This window comes from Rhipicephalus microplus, chromosome 1 (assembly GCF_043290135.1).
Source record: "Rhipicephalus microplus isolate Deutch F79 chromosome 1, USDA_Rmic, whole genome shotgun sequence".
Classification (NCBI taxonomy): Eukaryota; Metazoa; Arthropoda; class Arachnida; order Ixodida; family Ixodidae; genus Rhipicephalus; species Rhipicephalus microplus.
In genome coordinates this window covers 94,682,594-94,692,623 of record NC_134700.1, presented here as the reverse complement: position 1 = coordinate 94,692,623, position 10,030 = coordinate 94,682,594, and positions in this window count along the sequence as shown.

The following is a 10,030-nucleotide window of genomic DNA, read 5'->3' as shown; positions in this document are numbered from 1 at the left end:
TCAATACTTTCCACCCCCGACTTTACTAAAGAGACTCCGAGAATTTCTGGGCCTACTAAACTTCCATCGCCGCTTTCTTCCAAAGTGCGCCACATTCCTAAAGCCATTGACCGACCTATTGGCTAAAAAGAAAGACCCGGCTGCGCCACTGAAGTGGCTCAAGGACGCTGCATGTGCCTTCGGCACTGCCAAGAAGGCTCTGGCAGGCGCTACCATGCTCATACATCCCGTCCCTGATGCCCCAATTCGTCTCACCACCGATTCATCAAGCGTGGCAGTTGGCGCCGTTCTCGAGCAGCACGTATCCGGTTGGCAGCCCCTTGGGTTTTTCTCGCAACAACTGAAGCCACCAGAGACAAAATACAGTTCATTTGCCTGAGAACTCCTCGCGGTATACCTCGCCATCAAACATTTTTGTCATTTATTGGAGGGCCGGGACTTTTACGTCGTTACAGACCACAAGCCCTTGACGTTGTTTGCCTTCCATCGCAATCACAGCAATTATACTGCACGGGAGATCCGTCAACTATGCTTTATTTCCGAGTTCACTGCGGATCTCAGACACGGACATGGTCCGGAAAATGCTGCTGCTGATGCACTATCCCGCATCGATGCCTTGTCGACCCAGCCACCACTAGACATGGCAGAGCTAGCAGCTGCCCAAAGCAACGATCCTGAGCTGCATCGTCTGATGCTGATGGTCCTGAGCTGCATCGTCAATGCTGATGTCCGACGCTGGGCGCGAACCTGCCTTGAGTGCCTGCGCGTTAAAGTTCACCGTCACACTGTCACGGCAACATCTCCGTTTCGGCCTCCAGACGCAAGGTTTTCTCACGTCCATCTCGACATCGTCGGTCCTTTTCCGTCATCGCAAGGAGCCTGGTACCTACTGACATGTGTGAATCGCTTCACCAGATGGCCAGAAGCGTTTCCCATTTTCGACATTAGAGCACCAACAGCTGCCAAGGCTTTCACAAACGGTTGGGTGTCGTGCTTTGGATGCCCTTCTGTCGTCAATCGCTCATCACGGTCGTCAGTTTCAATCGGCCCTTTTCACCGCACTTGCTAATATCCTGGGCATTCGACACATCCACACAACTGCCTACACTCCTTCCGCCAATGGCATGGTCGAACGGCTTCACCGACAACTGAAAGCTGCCCTCACTGCTCACCAGCCAAGGGAACGTTGGCTCTACCACCTCCCCTTCGTACTTCTGGGCATCCGATCAGCATTGAAAGTGGATCTCGGCTGCTCATCAGCAAAACTAGTCTATGGCGTTTCCCTGCGTCTTCCAGGAGAATTCTGCGAGCCATCATCACCACCTTCCACTCACAATGCCTCCACGTACATCCGAGAGCTGCGCACCACGTTTCGGGACCTTGCTCCTGTGATTCCTGCCGACCGACACCCCCAGTCTGTCTTCGTCAGTCAGGATCTGCATGACTGCAGTCACGTCTTTGTTTGGCGTGACCAAATACGGCCACCACTAACACCAGCCTATGATGGGCCATTTCGCGCACGCCATCGTACACCTAAGACGTTCACGCTGGACATCAATGGCCGTGAAGACGTCGTGGCTGCTGATCGACTGAAACCTGCGTATATCGCCACTCTCGCGGCCATGAGGTCTGGATGCCAACATCGAAACATGTCCACTGGGCGACTCCTCTGGTTATTCCTACGGCTCTCGCACTACGGGGGGAGCCCTGTAGCGCCTCCATGCGCCGCTCGTCAAGGAAGAAGAAGTTGGCATTTGGGCCGCGCGGCGGGTGCAGCGCGATAATAAAAAAAATCAGTTCGAAAACTGAACGCTGCCAGGGCTGGATCTCTCCTGTGTTAGCTCCGACAGGCACTAGAAAGGTTGGTGGGCACTTCTCACATACGAAGGCTCGGACTTGCTCTCAAGCAACGGTGAATTGTCAGGCAGGAAGTCGAAACTGGACAGTGACTCACCACCATGCTGAGGCTGCTGAGTCAGAGCTCGTTGCTTCTTCAACTTCTTCAACTCGTTGTAGCTCTGAAACAAGATGACGACTTCCGAAGCTGTGCTCGAATTCCAAACAAGTGTAGTAGGGAAGAGAGAGAGAGAGACAGTGTCTAGTTGGAGCACCTGGGAGACGACTACGACGAAGAGCCAAGCTCGTGACACAGATTGACGGCCCTTGAACCAGGCAGTTGGTTTTAGTTAATTAACCCTCTTATAATTTGGTGGAAGTGCTGGGTAGTCTTTGAAGCAGAAACTACGAAGTCGCACTTTACCTCCAGTGCCAGCGATGCTGGAAGAACCCTCCACCCAAGAAACCTCCCAAGTTCCCGCCTCTACATGTCCCGGCGTGTGGCCACTGCGTCACGCACCGATCTTCAGCGGCACTGACGGTCAAGACGTTGAGGAGTGGCTGGCTACTTACCACAAGGTGAGCACAGCGAACTAGTGGGATTATGCGGCTAAGCTCGCCTATGTAAGCTTTTACTTGTCCGGCATCGCTAGTCTCTGGTTGCGCAATCACGAAGCCGACATTGCCAGCTGGGATTCATTCAAGACCTCCTTTTCGCAAGTCTTCGACCGTCCTGCTGTGCCAAAACTCCGCGCAGAACAACGACTTCGTGAGCGCACTCAACATCCAGGAGAGACATTTACCAGCTACATTGAAGACGTTGTTGGCTTGTGCAAGCGGGTAAACCCAGCGATGCTCGAAGCCGATAAATTCAAACCAATCCCCAAGGGCATATGCGATGACGCATTTCAAATGTTGTTAGCCAAGCACCCACAAACCATAGCCGATCTCGTCAGCTTGTGCCAAAGTTTCGACGAATTGTGCAAGCAACCCGCCCAAACACGGTGCTCTCTGGAACAACGCGACTCGATCGCGGCCTTGACTCTCAGAGACCAGAACGACATGTTGGCTCGCATAAAGCAGTTCGTGCGAGAGGAGGTCGCTAGGCAGCTCTCTATTTTATCGAGCACGCCCGAGCCAGTCCAAACGCATCCTCTGGCCCCAGATCATCTGGCTCCGGCCATAAGGCACGTCATACAAGATTAGGTAGCTGACGCTTTGCCTTTCGCTCGTTCACCACCTCTGGAGGCTGCACCCTTGACGTATGCACAAGTCGTTGCAGCCAGAGACCCTCGACAGCCCACGTATGCTACCTCACCGGTCATCGTTCAGTCATCACCAGGTCCGTTCAGCCGGCCGATTGCGGCGTTTACGAATCCGCGGCGCACCGCAGACAACCACCCGATTCGCTATTCTTGTGGTTACGCAGGACATGTGGCTCGCTTGTGGCGCTGCCGTCCTCTCGTTCACAGCGACACCATGCAAAGATCGTCGCACTACTCTCAGCACTTGTTGTTGACGTGCCAACTACATGGCACGTCAACAAGAATCCTCTTCGCCCGACCGCCCTCACTCAGTCAGTCACCGATCTCCATCTCCCCGACGTCGCTCCCTGTCACCTATGCGCCGTCGACCCTGCCCTTCAGACGCGGAAAACTAGATGCCGCAGTTCCGGAGGCATGAACTGTGTCATCGTCGAAAGAATCAAGTACTCGCATTTCTCCGACAAACCTCATCGACGTTTTTGTGGATGGTTACCACACCCTTGCGCTTGTGGACACTGGTGCTGCCGTTTCAGTAATTGATTTAAAACCTTGCCGCCTGTTTCGCAAGGCCACCACGACGCCAAAGGAATTGTCCCTCCGTACTGCCAGTGCTCACCATATTCGACCATCAGCTGCCTGTACCGTCCGCGTTCTCATCCAAGATGTCTTGTATACCGTTGAATTCCTTGTGCTACAGGCGTGTTCTCATGATGTGATCCTCGGCTGGGATTTTCTGTCTCGTATTCATGTGGCTATCGACTGGGCTCATGCTGAAGTGGCCTTCTCTGTGTTGTGTGCCTTGTCTCCGGAATTTTCGTTGAACAAGCTGTTTGTCACTGATGACATCGACATACCACGGACAAGCGAAGCCTTTGTTCCCGTGTCTTGTGCCGATGTGTCTAAGCCTGCAGTGTTGTTTACGCCTTCCCAATCGTTCCAAAGTCGCAAGAGCCTCGCATTGCCGTTTGCAGTTCTAGATATTTCGGCGGGCGCTACCAATTTGTTTGTCGCCAATCTCTTGCCGTCCGCCACAACATTGCATCGCGGAGAATGTATTAGAAGATTCTAAGACTTAGACATTTCCTCCATCTTCGGCCTTGACGGAGAAAGTGATTTGCAGCTTAATGCACTGACGCCATCTGCTCGTTTACCTGTTCACAAAAACATTAATTTGTTTGGCCCCTCAATTGATGGCTAACTTGAAGAACCACGCCGCGAAAAGCTTCTAGAACTTCTTAACCAGTTTCGCGTCTCGTTCGATTCCCAGCAGACGTCCTTAGGCCGAACGCACTCCGTTGTCCATCACATTAACACCGGCTACCAAGCGCCTCTGCGACAGCGTCCCTACCGTGTATCTCCTGTAGAGCGTCGTGTAATCACCGAGCAAGTGGCCGACATGCTTCAACGTGGCGTCATTTGGCCGTCCAGCAGTCCCTGGTCTTCACCGGTGGTACTTGTGAGGAAAAAAGACGGCTTGATTTCATTTTTCGTCGATTACCGCCGTTTTAAAAAGTCGCGCTTGAAGACGTATACCATTTGCCGCGCATCAATGATGCTCTGGACTTCTTGCAAGGCGCTGAATTCTTCTCATCACTAGACCTACGGTCCGGTTATTGGCAGGTCCCCATGGCACCATCAGATTGTCCAAAAAGTGCTTTTGTGACGCCCGTTGGGCTATACGAATTTAATGTAATGCCCTTCGGCCTTTGTAATGCGCCAGCCACATTCGAAAGGATGATGGATAGCGTCTTGCATGGGCTAAAATGGAAGACATACCTATGCTACTTGGGTGAAGTCGTTGTTTCTTCCCCTGATTTTGACAGCCACCTCCATCGTCTCAGCGAAGTCTTGAGCTGCCTCACGAGCGCAGGCCTTGAACTAAACATTAGGAAGTACCACTTTGAAGCTCGGAAGCTCACAATACTTGGCCACGTTGTTTCAAAACATGGCGACCTCCCAGACTCAGAGAAGCTTCGTGTCGTCGCTGAGTTCTCGAAGCCTACGACCATGAAAGCGCCTCGCAGCTTCGTCGGACTATGCTCGTACTTTCGCTGCTTTGTGAAGAATTTCGCTCCGATAATTGCACCACTGACACAGCTGATCACAGGCAATGGACAGCTCTCTGATTGGTCGCCAGCATGCGATGACGCTTTTGCAACATTACGTCATCTCGTTACTTCACCACCTATTTTACGACACTTCGACCCTACGGCGCCAACCGACGTGCACACGGATGCCAGTGGCATAAAACTTGTCGCTGTCCTTGCTCAACGCAAGCCTGGCTTCTCGGAGTATGTGGTTGCGTATGCCGGTCACGCCCTATTCAAGGCGGAGCGCAAATGCTCGATTTCTGAAAAGGAATGTTTGGCCACTGTTTGGGCAAAAATTTGAAATACAGCGTTTGAAATACACCGTTGAAATGCACCGCATTTCAAATGCACCATTGTCTAAGCCCTTCAGGATGTGTTTGACTTTGTCGAATTCGAACATGGTGTCATTCGCACGTCGTAAAAGGTCGACGACGTCCTCAAAGTAGCTGGTAAAACTTTCGCCAGTCTGCTGAGAGTGGACGTGCAAGCGCTGTTCTGCCCGCTGCTTGCGGACAGCCGGCCGACCGAACACTTCTGCACATGACGTCTTCAAGACGCTCTATGTAAGGATGTTGGGTATGTGGTTGTTGAACCACAGTTTGGAGACGCCAGTGAGATAAAATATGACATGGCCCAGCTTGTCGGTTTCATCACCTTTATTATTGGCGCTCACCAGTTCGTAATGCTCGAGCCAGTCTTCGACGTCGGGCCTTTTCGCACCGCTGAATACTTTCGGGTCCCGTAGCTTAAGATGGCCAGGGCAGTTAAACTGGGTTTAACTGCCCTGGCCATGACGGGGATAAACAGCACACTCCACCAAATCTGAAGAGATTTATCAGCCGTTAGGGACAACGACGAGACAGCGCGAAGAACCATCCAACGATCGGTACAGCAACGAACCGAAGCATGAGCCGAGAGAGCCGGGCGTTGGCGATGCTGATTGCTGATGATGATGGTGATGATGATGATGATTCCACAGCCATGGCTCGTACCCACTCAAGGGGATCGGCCAAGAATTGATGACCTAATTCAGTAAGATTTTTTATTATTCACTATCAAAACCACCCACCAGAGAAAAAAAGAAAGAAAAAAAAGACACCCTAGGCAGAATTAAAGGAGTGCAATAGTTGTTTGTCACTCGTTCAGATCAGACAATCATTTATTACTTTGAATAGGAATTAGCGAGGTTAAACAAAGCTCCTGTTTACGTTGGAATATTTTTGCAGGAATAATATTCACGCAATTAAAAGTTTACTTCTTTTACTTTCATTATGGTACTTGCAAACTACATAGAAAACGTTCTCGTGGCTGAAGCCCAGATCGGAAGCACTGAAGTATATTTTTTATTGTGAAGTTCAGCCTATGGTTAGCGAATGGGAGGACTAGGAGTGTTTTTCTGAGCACTTTGTATCGGCGACTTGATAAAAGATTGTGCTCTATTGTTTCTGATTCTGAACAAAAGTTGCATAGCGGTGATATTGCCGGACCAGCCCTATGCGAATAGAAATTTAACGGGGGGACATGACATCGCTGTCTCGTCGCTGTCCTTCTTCATAAATCTCTTCACATTTGGTGGAGGGTGCTGTTTATTCCCGTCGCTACACCCTGGAGCTTACTGCAGGCACATCTTCTTCTTCCCAATTACAATACTACCGGTCTGATCTTCAGAGTGGGATACAAAAAAGAAAAGTTACAATAAACACATATGAAGCATTGCGGTGATAATGACAGCAAAAGAAGAAGAGTACAACGAATTCATACAAGCAAAGCAGCAAGATATTTAAACAACCAGTAAAAACATGGGTACGTAAACATATGGAAGAAAAAGAGTGTCAGGGTAAAACCATGTCAGCCCTATGGTGTTCCGTTTTTTCAGCAACTACAGACTTACTTCAATATTGCGATAATTATTCCCCTGATATTGTTGCTTTACAAAAAGCTTGGCTTGAAGAAAATCAGTATTTTGGGATTAAAAATTACCGCACATTTCGTCTAGACCGCTCAACTCAGTGTGGATGTTTGGCAATATTTATCTCATCTAAAATAGCTCATAGAGCGAAAACTATTTGTCAGTCAATGACTTCAGAGAGCGAGAATTTAGCATTAAGCATTACTATTCCTGGGTCCCTCCCGTTCTCGATTATTAATGCCTATTTTCCTGCGGGTGCTCTAAATTCTTCAGTTCTAGATACTACAGTTCACTATTGCCGAAAAGATATTGTATTAGCAGGTGACTTCATTTCTCATCATATTTCGTGGGGTTTTCAAACTGATTTTAATGGCAAACGTTTATGGGATTGGGTGAACTAGAATAACTTTATATGCATAAACACAAAAACTCCTACCTTTATGTGTAATCAGTCCTCCTCGGTGCTCGATCTAATTTTTTCTAACGCTAACCTCTGCATCCTATCATGGTCGGCGATTAACTCGGTAGCAAGTAGTGACCATATGCCAATATTGTTCGAGGTGGTATGTACAATAACCTCCAAGAATAGATCTTCGGCCACATGTACACTTTATTACATTCGAGAAATCGTTACGAGGCGCTTTATCTAACCAAACAAGGGATGCGGAACTAGACGCCATCAGAATAAACGACATTCGGAAAGAGTCGTTAAATAAATCAAAATTCACCATTGAAAGCTCTAAACTATCTACCAACCCTTGGTGGAATGCAGACTGTTCGCGGGCTTATAGACTAAGAAAAGCTGCATGGAAAAAATTAATTTTCAATCAGTGTCCCAGGAACTGGAGTGATTATAAGTATGCGGCCGCTATTTTTAAGAGAACCATCGCTAATGCGAAGGACAAATTTAACAACAACCGATGTGAGTTCCTGTCGAAGCCGGTCAATAGAAAAGCACTTTTTCGCTTTCTGAGAAATAAGAAAGTTCTTCCGGTAATAAGAAATATAGAATCTGTAGTATCATCACCAGTTGAACTGAAGGCCTTTCTAGAAGATGTAGCTCAGGGCCTAAAAAGTCGCTCTACGACACTTCACTCATACCAAGCCCAGTCCCCCCTTAGGGCTGAGGATTTTGAAGAGGTCACACCTGCAGAATTAGCAAACGTAGTCAGAACACCACCCTACTCTGCTTCTGGTTCTGATGGAATGAAGACGTCGGTGATAAAATCAGTACATAAAAATATACCCAATTGGCCTACTCAAAATTAATAATCACTCACTTAGAAGCTCTCGGATTCCACCCGATTGGAGAATGACAAAAAGGATTCCATTATTAAAAAAGCAAGGCGCTGGGTTTACCTTCGATAATAACAGGCCCATTGCATTTAAATTGAACCTAGTAAAACTCTTTGAAAGAATTTTGTATAGACGTATATATCGATGGATGTCGGAAAAATTGACACTGAGCCCATGTCATATTGGATTCAGCCGCGGTTACTCCATTTGGTATGCGCACGTGGATCTCGAAAGCAGAATTCAACTTGCTCGATATCAGAAACAATGCTCCAATTTGCTAACCTTAGATATCCCAAAAGCCTATGATAGCGTGGAGCATGTGAAACTGCTAGATTCGCTTCAGAACATAGGACTGCCTCAATACTTTGTGGCCTCAATCCATGCTTTCTTAGGTGATAGAGAATTTTACTGCTCGCAATCTGGTGTCAACTCTTCAGTATATAGGCAAACGAGAGGTATACCGCAAGGGTCAGTACTTTCGCCCTTAGTATTTAATGCACTGTACCATTCCCATACAGCAAAATGTACAGGTTTATGTGTATGCCGATGATATCGCATTTTTTTGCTGCGTTGGCGGACACTCACACACTGTACCTGACTCTGCAGACATACATGAATAGCCTGGAAACGTGGCTGGAGGATATCAACCTATGCATCAATACAAACAAAAATACAATCATAGTTTTCGCACAAAATGCCCCAGTGCGAATTTCACTAATGTACCGACAACACGCCATATCTCAGGTTGAGTCAGTTAGGTACTTGGGGGTAACCTACACCGAAACACTTAACTGGAGTCCCCACATAGAAAACATGACTGCTAAAGGATCACGTGCCGTAGGGATGATGCGCAGGCTCAGTATTTATCGTGCCGGTTTGCGTAGAGACTTGCTTGTTATGATATATTGCTTGTACATTCGACCTATATTAGGATTTGGCTGTGTTTTGTTTTCTGGCCCTCCGGCCTCCAAAGTTCGACCACTGGTTCTGCTTCAACGCGAATCTTTGCGCTTATGCCAGGGGCTACCTAAATATGTTGCCAACAATATCCTATACGAAGAATTCAGCCTGCCTTCTCTTATCAAAAGATTTCACTTTGAAACAGTACGTACATTCCTTAAAATCTACGCATCACCTCAGTGAAGGTTCATTACCCAGCAGACCTCATTTTTCAACCACCAATGGTCTAAATTACGGTGCCCTCAAGTGATATTTACACAAAAACGTTTGGAGCCATTAAGAATTAACCTTTGGGAAATACTTGTGCTCGACACTGTAGATGCAATTAGAATTGAATTTAATTATATATATCCCAAAAATGCGAAAACTTTATCGTATCAGTATAAAAATGGCATTTGGAAGATCATTTCGCCAATCTAAAAATATTCATTGTGGTAGCGACTGTTGCTTCTGTCTATGTAGAGAAGGCTGGCGTAGGAATCGTATCATCCTCTCTATATTTGGCTTTCTCAATTCGATTACTTGACTTTACACCTATTTACCAAGCTGAGCTACTGGCAATAGTCCTAGCATAGCGTAAAGTACCGAAGGATCTATCAGCGGTGATCGTTCTAACAGGCTGCCTCTCGGTCTGCACTGCCTTAAGCTCACCAACTTTTTCGCATACCTTAGAA